Source organism: Battus philenor, unplaced genomic scaffold (assembly GCF_028537555.1).
Source record: "Battus philenor isolate CCGP_79_NKW_IND1 unplaced genomic scaffold, ilBatPhil1.0.hap1 SCAF_6, whole genome shotgun sequence".
Lineage (NCBI taxonomy): Eukaryota > Metazoa > Arthropoda > Insecta > Lepidoptera > Papilionidae > Battus > Battus philenor.
In genome coordinates, this window is record NW_027181726.1 from 686,716 (window position 1) to 710,936 (window position 24,221).

At 35.8% G+C, this 24,221-nt stretch overlaps 1 protein-coding gene across 1 annotated transcript in view; it reads right to left on the reverse strand.

Moving 5' to 3' along the window:
* Nucleotides 1–24,221, reverse strand: part of LOC137930116 (protein tiptop-like) — a 412,862-nt gene that overhangs the window by 368,853 nt on the left and 19,788 nt on the right. The gene's annotated exons all lie outside the window — the stretch shown is intronic.

Consider the following 24,221-nt stretch of genomic DNA (forward strand, 5'->3'; position numbering starts at 1 on the left):
AAGTACTAATTATCAGAAAATTTATATAAATAATTATAGAATAAATGTATTTTAAATGATTAGAAATATTGTGAAACTGGAAACGTATATATAATATAATTCAAACTTAATGCATTACTTATATTGTATTGCCTATGCTCATATGTTTTCAGGGGATAAGCAGCAGTGTCCTCTGCAAACCATAATACCACACTGCGATCGCCAACCCGCCTGCCAAGAGTGGCGATTATGTTAAATCCCCCGATTTATATCTAGAGGAAACCTATGCCAGGAAAGATAAATCACAAAAAAATCCGTCTGTGTTTTTATAGGCTCTTTTCTGACGATAGTGCGTTAGGATCTCTCGTTGGTGTACAGAATGCCATTACAAAGTTCATTTTGATTCTAATTTCTATCTTGGCTGTTCTGATATTGTTCTTTTAAGTCCATAACTTGTATCTGGAATCCAATAAGCTCTTTAACTACCTTCGTCGCATATACCATACTATATAAAAAAGTTAAATGATTTATTTCGTTGTACATCTATTGGCTAATTGATTTCCAGTATATATTCAACAAGTGAGGTCTATAAATAAATCGTTATTTTCCTTGTCCACGTCGAGAATAGAATTAAAATAGCTTCGGGTTTTTTAATCATCGCGCATGATTTACTATAGATTGAACCGCGGCCCGGGGACGCATCAAGCGCTGACGGCGCCGAGTTCTGCAGCGCTTTACGAGCTGCCGGCGGCCCGGTGAAACCTTAATTAAATACACAATGCCAATGCGCAATCAACTTCGGTTTAATTAGCAACGACCTACGTCCGATGATGACTTATTGCTTATATTGCCGAAACACGATATTTGAGTAAACAATATGCGAAACTTTCAGAGTAACTGCTAAAGAAATAACATATAAGCCCATAAAGTTCGATCTTCTAGGGTGACAGTGAGTTGGAATGGTGCCCTCTCTCTTGAGGCCCTTGGGTTTAGTTAATAATCAGCTCCTAATCCTGTGAAACAGTAGTAGCGGTCCGAACCGTGACTTCCCAAAAAGCCTTCGTACTTCACTACTAACCCGCTTTTTTGAAGTAATATATTATTTTAGCGCATTAATTATAACTTATTATATATGAGTTATAATTTTAAATCTTTTATAAAAAACAGTGATTAATAAATTATAAATAAGAAATAAAAATAAACTCATAAAGCCTAAATTTTGTCTTCAAAATTTAATAAATCGTTCATGACTCTTCGTATATATATATAATGATGTTGCACAACAACCTTACTTTTTTTTTTAGTTATAAATAAATTTTATTATAGCATTTTGTTGATACAATATGGTTGAAAGCATAAGGTCAACATTGTGAAATTTAATTTAAAAAAAACAACTGTTGAATTTCTGATCGACTCTTCTCAACAGCTCTGCATTTGCTTATAATGTTAAAATAATTGACTGTATTGACAATAAATATATTTTAAATTTTTATCACATAAACTATTATCAGATTTATAAGATAGGTTCCATAATTAAGTGTAAGGCAATCGATTCCGCAATCTACGATCATAAGTTACAATCTACCTAATCTATCATAGCTGTAATGAATTCGAAAGAAAATCACAATTTATTATTAACGGAAGAGCAATTTGAGTTTATCTTAGATAAAAGTCGACGAATGCGATGATTCTATGAGCTATCGCATAAAAAGGCAAAACCATCGAAACTAGAAAGCACGTTCCGGATCGTTCTGTTAAATTAGGATAGGGAAGGGCGCGTCGGAACAATACTTCGATCTTTTGGTCTTTTCGAGATAATTTTTGATTTTCTTTAACTTTTTATTTTTATGTTATAAATTGTAGGTATTAGTTCTGGAAACTTCGAAACATCTCCAATCTCGACAGTTTTGACTTACAGAATTGAAACGTGATCTCTCACTCTGGCACCTGTTAACAACCTGTCTCTTAACGAGCTATACATAGGACTATGTCCAGGATTTCTGTCTGTAGACAAAGAAAGTAAAATAGTTCAGCGAATTGTCAAGTTTCAGTAGCATTGCTTAGGTTATATAACACATGAAATAGAAGACTACTAAGGCCTTAAGATTCTAGAGTGTGATGTGAAGGAATAGAAAGAAAATAAAAGAGACAAGTACAGAAGGGTTTTAATGGAATTTTCCAGAACATATGTATCTAGAAAAATGCAGTCATCGACAGACCATCAGTCTTGCAATCCAATTTTCACATCACTAGCCGGCTCGACTCCTAAAAGTCGTGAAACGAGCGCTCGGCGCGTACAAAAGATAGATTTGTTGCATCTATCGATTACGGCGCGATAGAGATTTCTTTGCGTCTAACAATGCGTTTTCCTATCAAATCACACAATTACAAGTGATCGGTCGCGCGGCCCGGCGCACGCTTTGTCGGCGCGCGCGGGTTTAGTCCACTGTGGGCTGACAACGTTGACTCTGTCTTCTCGAATACAAACCATTTTTTAAAATTAATAACACCGGTACAATGGCTTGGACACATTTCATCACGTTGGACAAAATTGAAGGAAAAAAATAGTCATAAAACAGTCTGTGGACTGATGATATATAGTCATGATAGGAAAAGACTTGTTGGTCTAAAGCGACAGAGTCGCGTGGAAGTGGTCTACATTTTCTTCACACGGTCATCATCATCATTCCAGTCGTTGGATTTCCATTTCCCAACATCACGCTGTATCCCCTCCCTGTCATAAAATAGGCTAAAAGACTATCCGGTTCGTGGGCATTGAGGGAGAGGACCTATATCGTGCAATCATTGCCAACCGGAGAACAGCAGCAAGATCTCTAGTTGCTGCACAGCTTCAACCGGATGTGTTTTGGCGTAGTAATGAAGGACAACAGCAAGTTTCGTAGGAGATCCAGATCCCAGATCCAAAGGTACTGAACACGACCACCGAGAAGGTTTTAGTGGGTAGGAATCGCACATAAGCCTGTCCTTTCCTCAGAGGGTAGGAGATCTTGGGTCCATCAAGAAGATTCCTCAGATACCAAAAAAATAGGAGGTCCACTTCTTACAGAACTGATTGGAAATGTACCCAGCGCCTTTGAACGACCTTGACAATGTCATTTGTCGCCTTATTTGGAGGTTGCATTTGACAAAATAAAAAAAAAAACAAATAGGAGTCTATAGGTCCAACTGAAAGAAAAACGTTATAAATATTTACGACAAGTATATTTTAACCTACCGCTAAAACTTGAACTTTTGTTGTTAATAAATGAAAACTATGTATAAAAGTTCTATTTTAATTAGTTATTCCAATCACGCACTTCTGATTGCAGGCCTCATCCGGTGCAGTAATGTACAATATTTTAAAACAATATATTAAGTACATCTAACTATAATTATACCTCATTCAATTAACGTGAAACACAAACGACCTTTGCGAATTATTTTGCTGAGATATTTGAAATCGTTTTTAGCACATGGAAACTATAAAAGTGTAGCAAATTGATTGGAACTAGATTTTTTTAAAAAGAAGCCTTTTCTGGCGTAGATATGAAGAGGGTGCACGTTGCGGACACAAAAGGAATAAACCCTCGATGTTTGGCTTTACAGAACATGGACAGGCGCTGTCTACTCAAAGCGATCGGAATGACTGAAGCGCGGAGCGCGATGAGCTCCGCGGCGGGACGACGTGATAGTGATGTGATAACGACGTAATAATACTTCACTAGTTTCATCAGCTCGCCGCCTACCACCAATTCAACTACCCTCAAACATACGTTACCAGCCAGCTGGATCTTCAGCAGAAATTTGGCTATTTTTTTTTTAATAAAACTTTTATTTTCCTTACCAAAGCATCCGACTTTGTAATAAACTCCACGGAATTACAATTTCTAAACTGTTATACGTTCAAAAAGAAGATTCGACACCTATTGATGGACAAATCATACTTTTTATGGCACCCGACATATGGGACCTCTAGTACACTCCTATGTCTCGGGTACGCAAGGACAATTTTTCTAATAATTTATTTAATTACTAATTTAATTTTCACACTCTTCTTTCGTCCTCTATTTCTATTTTCTCTTTTTCCCTCACATAATCTTTTATACGTTTTCATTCCAAGACTATTCATTTATCACCTCTTTTCGTTTGTCATTAACTCCTGGTCTACTTTTTTCCAATTTTTTTTTATCATATTCAATTATCTTCATTTGTTTTTTTTATATAGTATGTGTATATATAATTTGCAGGCAAAATAGCTTAGGAGAAGCATAGGTTATCTGTTAATCTTGTTAAGGTGTCTGGAAGGTGTTTTTTACAAACCAACTCCAACTTGTCTAATTATTAATCTATGTGGTACACCTGTACCCAATAATGGACATCCTAAAGCTGTGATTATAATGATGGAATTGGCTGATATGATGATGATAGCATTCTTCAACTTAAGGCCACGATATCGCGATAGCCTGCAATAAACTACGACGGATTTTTGGTGTCACTTTTACAATTTCATTAAAATAATAGCAGATCAATTCATTCCCTAGATTTATTTATTAAAACAATAACTTTATATTGTAATAGGATTTTTGTGTTTGTTTAATGAACCAGTAAATCTATAAGAAGATGATTAAGTCAAATTATAAGATAGTATCTTGTAAAACTAACATAGTTGCCTAGAGGAAGAAATGCAAAGTTTAGACACTATAGTTAATAATAAATTTACTAATTAAACGCACGTAACAACGTAAAAATTTGTCATAGAATTTTGTTTTACAAAACCCAATTATTTGAGATTTTTCCTTATCAGCGTTACTAAGAAAACAGAAGTTTATAGAAGTTAGTCAGTTAATTTATAACAAATAAGTCCAATATGAACATACAAGTAAAGAAGATGTAAAATCGGCCCATTTCCTATATATATATATATATATATATATATTATATACACACACACATATATATATATACATAGGGGAATATACCAAAATCACCAAAATTGGCAAGCAGGTTGGCGATCACAGGGTGGTATTATGGTACGTAAAGAACACTGCTTCCCATCCTCTGGAATCTAATTTGTGATCAGTGGCAATCACATATATTTAATAAACAAAGTGTAAATTATTTAAGATTGTATCCAGGGAATCGAAATCGCGACTTACGATAGCAAGTCTCAGTCCTTTACCGCTGAGCTACCGCTGTAGGTCTTATATATCTATACAAATAAATAAAATTGGAATGTCTGTTTGTGATATGGAATTAATTGCTTTAGACTTTATATGAATATAAACACGGTACTTATACAAAAATTAAAATGGTTTTTGTCTGTATGTTTATTCCGGCTTATCTGTGTGTCTTATCTTACACTGACAGATAGCTCATATAATAAGGAGTAACTTAGGCAAATTATATTTTAGAATTTTGTTTTAAAAAACTAATTAAGTGAAATTTTTTGTTACATTCCAAGCGAATCTAATATCGAATAAATATTAATATGTTTTTAGTGCATTAAAACTTGTTCACTACAGTTTAATATCATCCAAACCAATCGGAAACAAATAACGAGAATCACTGACAGTCAATCATCTCATGAAAGCTGCCCCATTGACAGTATCGAATTTATATTATTCGTTCATTACAATAGTTTATTTTGTTATAATTAAAACTTTTGTCCTAAATAACCCCTACTATGTGTCAATAAAAATATTAAGAATTAATTATAAATTTTACAAATTAAAAATTTGCAAAACATTCATTTACCGTACAATAGGTTTTTATAAGTGATAATAAGGCTTAGGATTAATAACAATTACTCTAACTACTGCATTAAAGGCTTTAAGGAAAGTGATCTTCAAAAAATTTAGAAAACTCGAAATTGTAATTTCAAATATCTATATTCAAGTAGGTATTTAAAATTGAAAGCAGTAAGATAACTCCAGTTCAGACCACTGATCTGTTCAAAAGAGCCGGCCAGAAACTTAACAGTTGCACTTTTAATTGAAATGTAATATTTTTTGATGAGTACATTATAATATCAATCATGTAGTGTTATGTAGTGGATGGTATAAAAAGATTTATTTAATAATACAATTTTAGTTTTTAGATCAAGAGCCAGTAGACGCGGCGTGGACAGGCCCACCACTAGGTGGACCGATGACATAGTTAAAGTCGCGCGGCTGGAAGTCGAGGGAAGTCGCCAGATGCGGGCGCGCAGCACCGGTCATCGTGAGGAGAAGGTCATTAGAGGTCAGGGAGGCCAGCAATGGGCGTCCATCGGCTGAAAAGAAGAAGATACTTTTGTCTTCTCTCAGCGGGCTGGTTTCCGCAACCAAGCGGCATTGCGCTCATTTTGCATCGGGTAAGACACTTTTAATTTTACATTTAGTACAAAGAAACGGAAAGTATTAGATATCTTGTGGAACTTTATTAAATATGAAAGACTTGTTAATTTTTAATAGACGGAACAAAAAATCTTAAAGTTAAAAATGTCGTTATAAGGCAGCTCCAAATGAATCTAGTTTCTAATAAAAAGTAATCATGGAACGTTCTTTTTTATGTATAATAGATATGTGAAAATTATTCAAAATAAATATGTGAAATAAATATTTTTTTAACTTGAAAACGTGTGTGTAATATAATACGGCGGTTAATATTACAAATGTTTAAGAAACGAAATAATATTTGAAAGTACAGCGATGATAACGGTACAACCTGTGTGCGTAACGAAAGACGACTTAGCTGTGTAAACCGAACTCGAACCAAGTGCAAACAGTTTGTACAACGATCGAGAACAAATAGTTGCGGGGCCGCTAGGTGGTACGACAATCAGACCGCCACGTCTGTTTAAAACAGCAGCGTCATTATTTTTCTATTCGATGCCCGTCGAGCAGTCGGGGCGGCCGCTCTGACTGACGTTTCGTTGCATTCTATGTTTGTCATTGTGCTAATCGCTTTGAACTCAATCAAGCGTATTTTCACCTCGATCGTTGCTGAAACTTTGTGTGAATGTATATGCTCATTTGCTGACAAACTATGATGGATAGGGTCCACTACCACCACAGACTACTTGTATAGGTCCAAAAATCTTTTTCAGAAATAAATAACGTAATAAGAATTGCTGGTCTGAAATAGCAGTGAGTGAAGCACATCGCTCATGCAACCTCGGGACATTGGGGCCGAAAGGTTCTCGACTGACGACATAGTTAAGTTTGCAAGAAGTAGCTGGATGCAAGCAGCGCAGGACCGGCCACTACGGAGATCTTTGGGAAGAGGCCTATGCCGTGCAGTAGGAGTCCTTCGACTAAAAATAAGAAGAAATAACGTAATGATTACATATTTAAAAAAGGCGTTTCCAAGGTTACAATTACTGGAATTTTAAAATTATAAATCGTTTGCTAAAAACAAATGATAGTCAAGAATCTATTGTCCATAGTATAAATTATAATGTATAATAGATAAATAAACATATACAGGGTGATTGGTTATAGATGTAAAAGTGTTAAAGGAACGAATTTAGAGTACATTTACTGCAAATTAAAGGTATACCTATTTAAGAAATAATAAATAGCGTAATGACAATATATTTAAAAAAAACGTTTTCATAATTTGAATTATTCGATAATAAAATTAATTATTATTTGCTAACTACTTCGACACCGGAAGATATTATTACTACCGGAAGATATTGTTCTGTTGCAGTCCAACAAAAAAATTAATGTAAAATGTTCCGGAGTAAATATTTTATATGAAAAGAAACAGGGGTTGAAGTTTAAAAGTTTTTGCAGGAAAATGAGGTATATATAGTACCCTTCAAAACAATATTTACATAAAAGGCTTGTATAGCCTGTTTAAACTTTTATATTCAAAGAAAATTAACCATAAAACCTTCAAATTTAAATAGCAAATAAATCAAATATTTACGTTTATACAGCATTCGCGAAACATATCCAGTTACGGAGCAGATTGCGTACGAAATTGATAAATTCGACAATAAATTAGCAATGTCGCTAGGCAGACGCGTAATGGATCCTAGACAAACACTTGTTCAGTCCTCATTGTTGCTCCGAGCGGCCCGTCGAGTGCCGTCAGCGAAGCGACGTGACTTGCTGAATCAGCGCGCCCTGTTGAATGCTACGGTGCCCATCAACCACGCAGGACATCGCATGTCATTTTAATTTTTAACTTCTTACCTTTAATTTGTTACTATTGTATTTATTGGTTGTTAATATATTATTATTTAATAAACGAATATTTGTGATTAAATACTTGGCAGAAATGTCCCCTGATTATTTTGATTTCTGGTTAAGACAAAATAATTGAAGACACAAAAATAAAATTGGTTAAAAAATAAATCGACGATCGACGATTTTTATTTTTATTCCACCTTTTAATTCCCTGTCTGGACATAATATAGAACGATCTTAGGACATTATTGATACTTTAACATTGGAGAACAGGTCGGAAAGACTTTTTTATACAAAAAATATATAGCTTATGTTAGTTCCGGTTTGTTTTAAAAAAAGTAATATAAGTATTTATAACCTGATTTAATATTTTAAAAGTCAATCATTATTTATAAAATGTCAAAACTCAAGAATTGTTGGCAGTAATGTCGCCTGATTATTTAGATTTCATTTAGGCTGTAGATGATAAAGAGTATATGTGTAAACTCTATGTGAAACTTTGTTAAAAATAGTGTTATTTTGGAGTTCCCGCCTGCTTCTTCTCCAAAACTATAACACGTAGCGAAGCAGAGTAAAGTCAAAAATAAACTAGATTCGACAAAAAAACTAGATTATAAGTTGATGATCGATGTTTTACACTAGTCTTTTGGCAATAAATAAAAGTCAAGAAGAAATACGTTAGAAATAAAAAAATGAAAATTGTCCCGAATTGCTACACAAAATTGATGGCGACAGTACAAACAGCGAACCGGCTAAGTGACGATGATCGACAAAAAGGGATGAAGTGCGATTTTATTAACAGCTTTCATCAATGTACAAAAAAATAGCTCTCAATGCGTATAACAAATGATGTTGTTTGCTGCAGAAAGGGATCTCGGGCGCTGAAAATGGGCGAACGGCTCGGCGATGTATCACCCGGTGCGGGCATTCTCCGCGCACTTACACACCTATTGACGAACGGTGACGGCGCCTTTTCGCTCTCCGCGCCGGCTGCGTTCCTTCAGCAAACATACGCACGTGATTTTGGCATATTTTTTTAACTTTTAATTACGAACTTTAAAATCATTTGGTGATGATAAACGGATCCGAAACGTGGTCACTTACGACGGGCCTTACAAGAAGGCTAAAGGTAATCTAGAGAGTAGTAGTAATCTAATCTAGAGAGCAATGTAGAGGGTTATGCTCGGAATTTCGCTACGAGTTTCGATCGAAGGCTAGGCACATCGCTTTTGCAACCGATGGCCGTCGGGGCTGAAGGTTTCTCAAGTGGCCACCACGAGCCAGTAGACGCGGTGTGAGTAGGCCCTTCCACTTTGTGGACCGACTTCATGGATAAGGTCGTGGGATGTCACTTGACGCGAGCAGCGCAGGATCGATCATCGTGACGTTAGCTTTATCACCTAAATTCTTTTATAAATCGTTATCCAACCATTTATTTGTACTTTATGAAAATTTATACATTTTCACTATGAACTGGCTAGACGAATTTTAATTTAAACTAAGTAAGAAAAGGACCCGCTGATAAATGCGTATGCGGCAAACAATGCGAATTACACAACTGCCACCGTTAAATCACTCAACACGTGTTTCACCCCTCCACGGGGCATCTTCGGGAGTTATGTTACACCGATTAATGCCAAACACAGAGTCACTCTTTGCAGTGTACAGCAGGCTGGCGGGTGGTGCACTTTGTTGCACGACTACCACTGCATGTGCGGAAGTGGCTAAATATTAGTCCTTTTCTTACTTAGGATGGACTTCCGCAAGGTAACTCCTGATTCCATTAAATATTTAATTTAAACCCCTGACAATGCGGTGACAATAAAAAATATTGTTTATACATCAGATTTTAATATTTACCGAAAAACGTAAATTTACTATTTACATTCTTATACGGAACCAAACAAACGTAATAATACGACGAGACCGTGTTTAATATCGTCCTGTTATATTAACGCACGACTAAATAATTGACAACAACGTAACGGTAACAGGGAATAAACATCGTCGTTCCTTCGGTGCAGGATTCTCATCCAAGTGACGCGACATCAAAGGTAAAAGTTTTTCTGTCCGTCATCATCAAGTCACATTGGCGTGCAAACGCGCGAGGAATGCGCCGACTCATCACAACGGAGCGGGCTCACCCTTCCGAAACGTTGATTAGTTGTAAGTACGATTAGCTTCCTGTATGAAGAACATTGTTCTTGCTACCCGCGACTATTGGAGCCGAAAGGTTGAGTGGTGACGGCTTGACGGATCGATGACGTGGTCAAGTTCGCGAGGAGTCACTTGAGGTAGGCAGTTCAGATCAATTCAGTATGGTGATCTTTGGGGAAGACCGACACCTTGCAGTGGCAGTCTTCCAGCTGACACTATGATGATGTTTAATGGAATCAGGCGTTACTTTTCGGAAGTCCATCCTAAGTAAGAAAAAGACCAATATTTAGCCACACATGCACCGATTAGTGCTCTGTGTTACTCTGTGTTTGGCACTAATCGATGTAAAATAACTCCTGAAGATGACACGTGTTGAGTGATTTGACGGTGGCAGTTGTGTAGTTCGCATTGTTTGCCGCATGCGCATTTATCAGCGGGTTGGCGGGCGGTGCACTTTGTTGCACGACTACCACTGCATATGCGGAAGTGGCTAAACATTAGTCCTTTTCTTAAATATGATGATGATCTCGACGTTTTGATCAGGGATAGACGATTTTACGCAGAAAATTCTCTTGAAATCCTTCCAAGTCTTTTGCTGATCCCAACACTAGGGAACCGTTGGCTCAGTTTGGTTGTTTTATGTCATTATTTTCATTGTGATCAAAAGGTATGGTGAATTTGTTTATAAAATGTAATTATTCTATTTATTCTTCCAAATCAACTTCTTTCTCTTCAAGTAATCTCAGTCTGATAAAACGCACTTTTGGTAACGCTTTTTCCAGTGCTCGAAACAGTTGAAGTAGCGTTTTTCCATCCTAGCATAGCCTTCGAGATATTCGGTTCAGTTTTTTAACTCCTCAAACGTGTGAAAACGGCTTACCGGTATAGGCCTTTAAAGTTTGCTATAGCCTGAAGTCGCACAAGCTAAAATCAGACAAATACAGTAGCTTCGGAACGGTGCTAGTCAAATTTTTGACAATTTTTTTCCAAAAATTTGAGAAATTTTGCAATTGAGCTTGTGGCGTTTGAAAATAATTGAACTTTTGATAAAATAACGTGTAAATCAAGGATACTTAAACCTTTTTACAAACAGAAGCTTAGTAAATGTTCAGAAATAAACTACCTACTTTTCTAATGCGTGCGAGTTTTAAATGATAATTTTAACTTACTTTTTTATCACAGGTATATACTGTACAAAAATCTCATAGAAAAAAAAAACATTTGAGGTAATCAAATTAAAAAAGCGTTATCAGATTCATTTTTTTATTATTATTTTCAACGAGTTTTAATCTCTCTTATCTTAAAAATTATCCGTTACGTAATAAATTATGCCTTCAACAAATAAGGCTATAATTTTGTTGGTTATAAGATAGGATTATTATTCAAATAATTTACCCACTCCAAGAAATTTAATAGTGTATGCATTTGCAAAGATGATTACTCGTGTATTATATTTTTATGTGTGCATAAATAAATAAATAATAAGAGCACCTCAGCGAGGTTCTCCCACGGGGCTTATATCCATGTAATTGTCAACTCTCCAATCAACTGCCGCGACGGATTCCGTTTCATTAAAGATTTAAGAATGCACGTTACGCGGAGACGATTAAGCTCCCAGCGTCGCCGGGTGTGATGGGCCCTGTAAAATTTTAACGACGTCTCGTCCTCGAATCGTAAAATGTAAATTTCACGAGCGATGCTCTTGTCGGATTGCGAGATTACGTACCGCACGTCAAGTATTCATAACGGCTGTTTAAAAGACTCATCTTCAGGACGTTGGGCCGTTTAGGGTAGACAGGTTCGGATACTTTACTTTGACCATTCTGCTATCGCTAATACATTCAAATATATAATCACATGGGCATCAATACTGATTATAAAGTAATATACAAACTAGATCAGAATTTGAATCATGCCTATACACGATACTGGTATCCAGAGCCGAAACATGCAATAAACCACAGCTTTCTGACATAATACATATTTGTGTTTTTTTATTGCCCCGTGGAGGGGTGAAACACGTGTAGAGTGAATTAACGGTGGTAGTTGTGTTTCGCATTGTTTACCGCACGTGCATTTATCAACGGGCTGGAGAGCGGTGCACTTCATTGCACGACTACTGCCGCATAGCGGAAGTAGCTATATTAGTAACTTTCTTAGTTAGGTTGGACTTCCGCAAGATAACGTCTGAATCTATTAGATAGATTCATTTATTCTATGAATATTCACGCCACTTCTACTAGTTTGTGGTCGACGATGGAGAACCTTTCGGCCCCAACGGCCATCTGTTGCACGATGGTCGACTGCCATTTAAGACGAGCAATTCTTCTGCGCATCTCTTCGTATCTGATTCCATCTCCGGCTATGACCATAGCTCTCTGGGTAACATCGCGAGTATATAAAAACCACCCTTGTGATATTGTTCGATCAATTAACTAATGACCCTCCGTACCGTGTAATTGATCGGCGAGGGCTGAGGGGTTATTAATAGGGAGGCACCGGTTCAAAAGTACTCCGAGGCACGACAAGACAATGACGTCACGCGACGGAGTTACAAAGTAAATTGGATATTGCAGCAATCGACTACATTGCGGTTATCGTGGCCTAGTGTTTCCGGGTCACGAATGAGAACGATACCTCAATTTAATCTAGGGTCCAAGTATTCATGTACTTGACCTATGCACATTATGACGGTATGGCAGAGGAATAGCGGAGCAATGGTTGAGTGAAAAGTAGCCTAGCAGTGAGGACTGAGATTCGCGATCGAATGGAATGTCCCGGGTTCGATTCCCGGGATATAATCTACTATATTCACACTTTGTGTTTTCAGAGGATGGGCAGCAGCATTCTCTTCGTACCTTAACACCACGCTAATATCGCCAATCCACCCGCCAAGCGTACCAATTATGGTACATACCCTCATAGATATCTTTGTTCAAGGTCTGGCTTGCAGAAGGCGTCTTTGAGCTGAAGCAACTACAACAAAGCACTCCATGGAATTCCCCTTTTCGATGCGCCGCTGACGATGGCGTATAGCAACTCCAACTATACAGTTTGAGAAGTAATTTAAGCAATTCAAAAAAAAATCTGACCACTTGTAGATGTATTTCAAGTTGGAGTTTGTTATTATAACTCAATTTTATTCTATTTTTTTAATTTTATTGGACCCTTCTATACTTCGCGTTAGGTACACGATTGACCTCAATGTATGATAGAAAGAGAAAAACATAGTAATAGTGGATTTATATGTCTCACCTGGCGAGGTTACCTGATAACAGGTTGACAAAAAGGATTACAAAATGGACGGGACCACGAGGTACCAGAGCGAGAGGCAGACCTAATGTCCGATGGGCTCCAAGTTGCCAAACGTTAGAGAAAAATGAAAAGCTTTGGAGGAGGCTTTTACCCTGAGAAGGTTCATACAAACTTAGTATAAAATAATCAAAACTATTATTTAATGTTACTAATTTTAAGTCATTTTTATGTTATTGTCGTATTTGTCTCAAGAAACGAACCTGCAACTTTAAATCACCGCAGTCTATAACAACTAAGATTCCGTCACGTTCTAGTCGATAAAAATGCATTAACAAATTAAAATATCAAACTGAATTACATTGTCTAACATGAACAACTAAATGATAGAGACTAATTCGTAAATTAGCATTGTGAACGCGAGAGGCCGCGAAATTTCAGCAAAATTAGCAGCGCTATAAGCTGCGGGGCGCGCAACGCGGGGTGAGGGGTGAGGGGTACACGCGGGCCGTTCGATGGACGAGCAGATATTATTTTGTACAACCGACAAGCGCAGATGCGGTGCTACCACGGGCATCAAATCTAACGTTGATAACTCGAAATTTTTCATCAGTCTTACATACGTACGACTTATTAGTCGAATTACCTTTCATATATACATTCATATACACAGGATTATTAGTTATAGGTACAAAAGCTTGAAAGGGGTGAAGGTATGTCCCTTTTCCTGTCGTTGACTTATAGTACACCCTCTCCAGAAATCAATGGTTTCACTTCATGATATAGTATGAAAATGGGTTTTCAAAATTCGGATTTCATATTAAAATGAACTCTGCTGACTTTATATACAGAGAAGTTATTAATCTGTCGTATTCCAATAATAAAAATAAATTAATGTAACATAATACAAAATGGTCACTTTATTTATTAATTGATCAAATATGAAATATACTAAATTTTTTATTCGTGTTAACTGTCAAATTCACTCGAGTTTCAATAATGATTTTTTGGGAATTTTCCAATTATTAGATAGTCATATTTAAATTATGACATATCAAATCGAAATATTGATTATTTTCTGTATTATAATTATTGTTGTTAATCCGACCTATGCGGAATGAGGTAGCGGTATACGAAAGCACTGCGAAATTTTTTAAACATGTAGAACATTAAAGTTAAATACCATATGAAAGCCACTAAAAATAGTTTTATTTCAATAAATAATATATGTAAACCAATTAAAAGATTGTCAGAATGTTTTAACTCTTAGAATATAAGTCTCCCGTATGATAGAAATAGTGTTTAAGTCGAAATCCATCACGGGTTTAATGATTTTAAGTCTCTGGATGCGCCAATTTTTAACAACGTTTTTCTTTAATGCAATCTGTGTTGATGTTTTATTATTGATAACAAGTATGCCTCCACAAGCTATAGAGCCTTTGTAATAGGCAATTTATGTTACAAATTACATATAAATATTGATACGAAAATATCTTTAAGATCGGCATATCTATCTCGTGGGTGGTCCTAGACCACGCTTGCCGGTGCATGGTTTCCATTCAAGACTTTGACACCATCTTATGTGCACACTATGTTGTAATTGCCACTTTAACCTGCCAATTGGTTAGTTTATTTCAGTTCAACCATTAATGATCAAATTTTTTGTTCTAATTTAAATTTACTGCATTATTCAGAGATATTACACGGCTATTTATTATACAAACTAAAACGTGAGAGATAACGTCTATCATGTTTAACGTAAATTTATAAATAAAAAAAAAACAATAACAATTTATGATTGAAATCGGGGAGTACGGTAGTAGGGGACTGGCTGTCTATTCGAGGCGATTTGCTGTTGAATTTCAGCGCGTCCATCGAAAATAGTTAATTTGGTTGTCGGTCCCGCGGCCGCGGTGTTTTGACGAGCGCGGCGGCCTTACCCTCTCGCGCTGCATTAATTCTGCAAATACAGCTAAACGTAACATTTAAACACTCATATACTTCTAAATATGACTTCTGAGACGGAAGACGAAGGAAGTGAGACCATGTATGAAAAGTAATTATGGAAAGGAACGAAATATATTGTGAAATACAAAAGACGAGTAAAGGATTTAATAAAATTTAAAAATTATAATGTAAGTAAGAAAAGGACCAATATTTAGCCACTTCCGCACATGCAGTGGTAGTCGTGCAACAAAATGCTTATAATAAAATGCGTATGCGGCAAACAACGCGAATTACACAACTGCCACCGTCAAATCACTCAACACGTGTTTCACCCCTCTACGGGGAATCTTCAGGAGTTATGTTACACCGATTAGTGCCAAACATAGACTCTGTGTTTGGCACTAATCGGTGTAACATGGCAGGCACACTAACACTTGGCAGGCAGGTTGGCGATCACTATGTGGTATTATGGTACGCAGATGACTCTGCTGTATATCCTCTGGAAACTTGTTGGTAAGAAATGGCAATTCTATATAATGAATGCATTAAGTGAGCATTATAAAAGATTGTATAACGGACATCGAATCCGCGACCTCACGATCACAAGTCAAAGTCCACCACCGCTGTGCGCAATTAGATACATCAATGTCAATTAGCACATGATTAAACGTGAGTTGTATTGTAATTAGAGGAACGGTAGAGCCCAGCAGTGGGACGGCAACCGGACAGATGTGGCGTCCGCTTCCAAAGGTCCCCATTGAAATTCACACCGTAGTTGCCGGCTTCCATTTGCATGCCGGGAAAGGTCAACAGTGCAATTATTTCCCATGTCGATACGGCCAACCTTTAGTTTTACAACTCACGATAGGGGAACGATTATTTATTGAATATTATAAATAAATTTAATAAAATAGAGAAACTATTTTATAATACAATACCTATATGCAAGGATGATAAATTAAACGCTGTGAATAAATTACAAAAGAAAAAAATAATATTCTGGATTTCAATGACGTCATAGAACTGGCGGCAAAAAAACTATTTTACAATCGATATTTACAAATATACAAGTGATCAAAAATTATATCAATGACTTTGAAATTAAAAATATAATTTGTCTGAATTTTAACATCCATGTGAACACATCTTTACAATTGCAGTAATAACTTAACTTTCTTAACTACGATTAGTGGTTGTTACTAAGAAAATTATTGATTAAATCAAACTTATCGCCTGTACTGTGTCTACAGTATTAACAAGATTTCATATAATTCCGACTACAAAAATAGTTGTGTTATTTTGGTCCCGTTTTTGGGCTTTTTCGTGCTTCCTTTCTATATAATAAGGGACCAATTTAATTTAAATATATTTTCAGTTTTTGTTTTCTTATTATATATATCCATTTATAAACATTCCATTCACACCTCCCGTCTCTTCCTTCATCACACTCTTTTGATATATCAAAGTTAAGTTTCTATTTTGATTTTTATTTATTTCTTTTATTGTCACCCTTTAAGTTTTTACAATTTTTCTTTAATTTAATAATTGTTATTAAATTGTGTAACATAACGCTATGTTCCCAAAGCTAGCACAAGAAAGGAACAAAAAAATGCCTTCATACAGAGAATGATGCTGAAATTCGACGAGGAGGCCTAGTACGGATTGATAAAGGTCCTTACGGATTTTTCCGTTTTGAAAAATTTTACTTAGGACATACATCCAATCATAAATACAACAAAACTTTTAAAAAAAATCAATGAAACATAATTGTGATTTGGTAAATCGTGTCGTGATCGTTCCGTACAGTATAAGCGTTTCGAGCGTATAGCGTAGATCGAGCGTGCCTATAAAGTAGAAACATATCCATCACCTTTATAAGGAACATGCGCACGATACATAATAATTACACGAAGTCTCACACGAAGCTGTAAAAATGTCGGCGCGGACGATATTTACGAACGAACAATTGTTGCGTTGAAATGGTGTTACAGTATCTGAATAATGCTTTATTGTATTTAAAGTTAAGACTTTTGTTTCAAAGTCGACCGTTACAGCTGCGGTTACAAAGTAACAAAGAAACGGCATTTCAAACAGTCAATGACTAATTTATTTCACACATATTTTTATTTGTTTATTTGTTTCTATCCGTTGTTTTGATATTTAATGTTTTAGGATTCTATATACACATAGTTCAATCTAGATAAATTTCAGATATATTTAAGTCATTGAAAATGCTCGAAGAGCCCAATTTGATAGACACTAGAATCAAGATGCGTTCCTATGTAATGACATCTTACAATTTATTGGTAAAACGGGTCACATACATGCACAGATTAAAAAAATGCACAAAAAATTTTGAGTACGAATCGGTATGGATGCCACGGTAATAGGTGTCTTTGTTTTGAATAATTAAAGATACTATTAAGTAATCTACACACTATTAACAATTCAGTTATCAGGCTTATCAGGAGTATTAGGGCAAAAATCCTTTTTTTCTAATCTACTAACAAAAACGTGACAAAATTCCGGAAGAGTCGAAACCATTTATAAACACAACCTGCGTCAAACATATTCCGTTTGTCGTAGGTCGTGATCTTTGTAAAGGTGTGTCAGAATGAAGTTTATATTTTTTAACTTACTATATGTAAATCACAAATCCCAGACACGTGGTACAAATATCAAAAGTCAGCCTGGACTTTGGGAATATAGTCTATGCTAGAATAATGAAATATTCATTAGCAGACACATTGTAGGTCCACTGCTGATCATAGACCTCAGTTATAGACATGTTTAATGCGACGTGTAAATGAAGTATATATATACGGTCTTTGAAAAAAAAATTACATAAAACACGAAACATTAAAATTGTTAAGGCTCTATACAAACTTAAGATAAAACTTGGCCTTATGAAAATGTTCAGTTTAATACGAAATGATCCTGACCTTATAAAAATATTGTTAAAGTTAATTTTCTATTTATACGACATCTCCATCTTAAGGTCCTGAAAACAGCAGAGCATCACTTGCTTGCCCGTATTCAGAAGATTTAGAATATATAGTATCAGATTGAGAAAAAATAGAAGATAGAGGATAGAAAATAGAGGGCGTATCTATCGCCTTCCTCATGGGCGACAATGAATGTAACCCACCATTTCTGAAATTTTGCAGAGCAATTGTAAAGTAAGTTATTGAAAAGAACAAAAATTAGTATAGGGTTGTAAGACCATAGTAATGTAATAATAGAACTCAATTTATAGTAAACCATGAACTGGTCAAGTAACACAATGAAAATAAAGAGATAAAACCAAGATATAAGAAATAAGTAATTATCATAAGATAACTGTGATATTAATACTTGGATAAGCAATGTATTTTAGGAATGGAGTAAGGAGATGAAAGAAAGAGGAGAACTATAAATGAGAAGTCACATCAACATGACAGGGGGGACGAGAGGTCCTCGAAAACGGGGGCTGTTAAAAAGAAGAAAACCACACGGACGTCCACCTATAATATTTAATGGAATCAGGCGTTACCTCGCAGAAATCCATCCTAAATAAGAAAAGGACCAATATTTAGCCACTTCTGCACATGCAGTGGTAGTCGTGCAATAAAATGCACCGCACGCCAGCCCGCTGATAAATGCGTATGCGGCAAACAATGCGAATCACACAACCGCCACCGTTAAATCACTCAACACGTGTTTCACCCCTCCACGGGGCATCTTCAGAAGTTATGTTACACCGATTAGTGCCAAACACAGAGTCCACCTATAACTTGGTTCAGACGAATTTGATGAGTCGTACTTCTCTCCGTATACAATTGCACGGCAGTCGGTAAACATTAGATAACCATATCGATGATGAAAACAAAAGAAACAATTGCTTCTTGTAAAACACAAGAATAATTGTCGGACAATATAACATGAATAAAATCTATCAAAGTAATAATTAGTGTCCGGTGCAGAGCGGTCGGTTTTTATCTAGACTGAAGCCAATCAATCCGCATCAGTGCCGCGTCGCGTTTTGATTGACACACCGACAGACGGCCCCGCCGATCCGATATAATTACTACGCATATTTTACAATACACCATTGTTATTTCACATACAATAACTTTTATTACCAAACATTTAGGATCTATTTCAGCGTGTACGGAACGCAAATTAAAATTTGCATATTTACCCGGTCCGCAGCTAAAATATTTTTATCGTAACAAAATCTATTTGATTCAGTACGTCAATCAATCCGATAAATAATCGAATAGGCTGCGACAAACCTTATTTATTTATAGAACAAGGACAACGCAAATGCTAAGTAACTGTATCAAAGGTTGTATGTTGACCTATTTGTCTTAAAAATCAATTGTCTAACGGATTTATAATCTTGGTATTTTATCTTGATAAATGTTCAGCTGTGTCAACGTGATACATCTGATCAAATAATGTTTCTGAGGACTCCAGAATATTCGAATCTTCACATATCCGTTGATCACCAAGAACTACTACAGCTGGTGATTGACACCAGATTGAGTAAAGACGTTAAAGCTTTACCAAGGTCAATGCGCAGCTTATTTTCGAGAAAAAAAAGACATCGCAATAGGTCGACTTAATTGCAAAAAAGATATACATGATGAATGTAAAAGTAGTATAGGTATAGCCCCTTTGCCAATAAAATAGTTTATAGCTTTCACACATCTTTCCAATCGTCCTATATAAAGAGATTACTCTTAAATATGTAACAATAATTTATTTTTTCTATTGCAATGCAACAGGCCAATAACTTCTGACAGTCAATCTGCAGTAACAGATAATAAACAATAATTAATTTTTATATGTAGAAATACTAATTTTGTTAAACTTTTTTGTTACTAATATCCTTACGTTATTTATTAATCCTGTACAAAAATACATTAAAAATACTTTCGCGTTATTAAAGCTGTTACACCTATCACCTATCATCCTGTATACAGAAGTGGAAGACAGTGGCAGCAGGTAACAGCAGACAGTGCACACACGGCGAAGTTAAGAGGAACCTGCATGAGGTACAAGTTACAGGTTAGAAGTTAAGTAGCAGAGATGGCAGTACTGCAGTACAGTATGTCTCTATTTCCACAGGGGTATAGAGTTTCTCCGCAATTGTATTATGGTGAAGCTCAGCTCAGATTCACAGGGTTGGAAAAAGTGTATAATTGTAGAATATTCTCTTATTCCCCTTGGCTTCAAAGTGACAGATTCGTGGGAATCCGTTGCCTGCGTATAGTAGAGATTAGAGAAGGTTTCATAGCACCTTATTCTTGGGAAGATAAAGAGAGACTTCTCCCTTATAATATCATCGTATCAGCCTATACACGACCACATCAAGAAATAGACCTTCGTCAAAGATCACCATGACCGGTATTACACAGACCTCATCCAGCAACTTCCAACGACATTGACAATATCGCCAGACCTCCTAGTATGCCTATCCACGCTGCGTTTATCAGCTCGTAGTCGCCATTAAATGCTACTTAAGCAGCAGTGTAAGACAAATTAAAAGAAATCAACATAACCCGTCGCCGTTTCCGGCAGACAAGAGACTAGACTTCCGCATATATCTTCGCGATAATTCAAACTACATGCGTCGGCGATTATAATTAAAATGCAAACAAAACAATTACGTTGTAATCAAGTTACAACACGAGAGGGGATAGTTGGAACAAAAAGCCTCATTCATTTACACTAGCGCACGCACCCCGCTCCGTTCGATACGATATGATTGATTGACAGCTGACGAGGGCACTCGCACTCGGTAATGAGCAAATAGGTCGATATTCGCACGGCCTGCTCGTCAGTTCGCCGGCGACAAGTGCGCGAAGTTATGTTTAATATATGTCCAGCTAATGATCTGTGATTAGATTCCTATCTGGTGCCTTGGAGATAAGTACTAGCTCCATAAAAAATCTACTACAATTCCTAACTACTTTTTCCTGTCTGCGACGTGGCGATCTATAACACACAATATGCTATTCTGCTGAAATTGTGTTATCTCAGAGAGCAATGAAGAGGGTAATGCTAGAAGTTTCGCTGCGAATACTGCGATAGAAACAGAAGAATCAAGATCATCGACGTCGAACATCGATCATCAATGTCTGTGAAAGTGTTGACAAAAAATATGTTTGATTAAGTCTTTTATAGGCTTTCCTAAAGTACGTAATCCCTGGATTTGGTGTAGCTTTATTTTAAGATGTATGACGCCATTATAGGTCGATTTGATTCCACTTCCCACAAAATTAGATTCGTTTGGCATTTCAATAACGTAAACGAGATGATCACTGTGAATGATTTGCGTTGGATATCATTGAAAATTCCTTCTGGAACATTATCTGATTTTATAAAGTATATATTGTCATCATCGTTGTTTCAGTCGATAGACGCCCTGCAACTGACTGCAAGACAGAACTCTTCCAAAAATCGGGATTTATCATAATCAGAACTGTATGTTAATATGGTACGCAAAGAAAGCTGCCAATCCTCGGAAAACTCATTTACAAGCAGTGACAATCCTATGTGAATCCTAAAAAATAAATTTATGTAACATATTTCAGAGTGATTACTTTATATAGGTGATAGGAAATTGGTATATATACCCAATTATCCTATATATTTCAAAATTAAACTTTTTTTTTTGCATATTTTGTTTTGACCAATACATTTTAAAAGTATGTTGGCATTAGATGACACCATTAAAGATATATCAAATGATAATAAAAATATATAGTGATATATCACTTTAAAAAAATATGTAAAATTCTGAAAAATTTCCATTCGGTACAGCTGTCTTTGTTGCAGATGTTGCAGGTGTTGCAGGTGGGCGGCCCGGCACGTTCCTCCTGGTTTGATTTATACCCGATAGTGACGCGGACGTCGCCTTACCTCACGTTGTTTATTTTAACGTCGTGTTATACAAAATAAAAATTATTGTTGTTCATTTTGCAACATTCAGATGTTCCTTATCAGATTGGCGTGAACAAATAACTTGCTTAAGACGTCTTATTATAATCGTCGTTGACAAATGCCTGCTACCCTTTGGCGTCGCGAATATGCGCGGTATTCATTTTTACCGACACGATATACACTTACTGAACGGTTTTATCAATGCGAAATTGACAACGACCACTCGTTATTTCATTAACGCGGATACTTTATAGTTCGCTTGCGTTAAGATTCAATGAGTAATTGTCCACAGATCTAGCCACATTATTATTAAATTTACCGTTGCTTTTAAAACTATACCTTCAACTAATAGAGTCCATATGTCACGGGGTTGGTCATTCCGACAAGCTAATAAGTTAACATTCGTTCCCAAAATATTTACTCAAAAGTATTTTCTTACTTTGATTGTAGTTCAACTTACGTAACCACTATTTATACTTAATGTCATATAATACAAAAAAAATAAAAATTAATCATAGAACGAATTTCTAATTGCAAATAAATTGATTAGTTAAACGTAGATAGATCAGCGGACAATAATGATTCTACATTCTTAACGCGAATGCACTATCTAGTTGAATTCGGGCAGATTGTCTTGTCTGTAGATCTACGCATTGTATAAAATTATATTTATCGTGTTAACAATACTCTAATGAATATAATTCTATGACATTTAGGAATACAATAAGTTGACTTTAATAATATCAACATTTTATCATAAAAACTTTTTAAAACTGTCTGAGTTAGATGGCTCTTCTCAAGTCAGAAAGCGTTTGCAATACTCGTATCTTTAAATCGAAGAATCTTATTAAATGGAATGAGCGGGGAGTGGATTTGATTCTTACTTCTATGGATTTGGGCCAATCTGGCAGTCTTGTCATGGCGGACACGAGTCAATATTTATAAATAGATTAATAACAGCTTTATAAGTGTCACTTCGTATTTTTTTTTAAAAGTGTATTAATAATCTATATTCATCTAAATCAATGTTGCAGGATATATCTCTGTGGTAGTTACGTCACGTGTTACGCAAAAGCTTCTAGAGTTCGGTCGCGTAAGGTCAGAACACGACAACGGGGAAACATTCGAGAAGTTCATACTTTGATATTAATGAAGTATCGATGGATTGCTGTACTAATCTTATATCTATTAGATATATCTTCAAATTTGAAACCCTAGTTGTATAATATTTAAAAACTGTACATTGTTAGGCCATCGTTAAAAACAAACAATTCACCGACGGGCTTAAGATTTAAGTTAGTGAATAGTTTGAGAGACTTCAACATGTAAAAACATAAACAAAAATTTTTTTCGGGAATATTAAATGTAATTGTAAAAACAAAGGCAAAGGTAATAATGTCATAAGAATATAGATCCTAATAAAAAAATATGATACACTAGCTTATTATAATAAAGATATTTTGAATTTGAATAAAAAAATGATTCTTGTATTCCAGGCTTGGTACCAGTGGTTTCAGGTTACGAGAGGGTAAAGAGTCAACGTCGTACCGCTAATAAGACTTTATCTTCAGACCCCGACTACTATCCCAGGTACTATAGATACACACTGCATTGTATATACATTTATTTATTTATAATAACCTAGAGTTTCAATTTTGATACCAATCTTTTAAACCGAATGTTCACATTACTGTTAGTTTTTTTATAGGTTGGCTGTACGTATTTTACTGTTGTATAATATTCTTTCCAACGAAATTTTAAAAAAAATCTTTTTTGCCT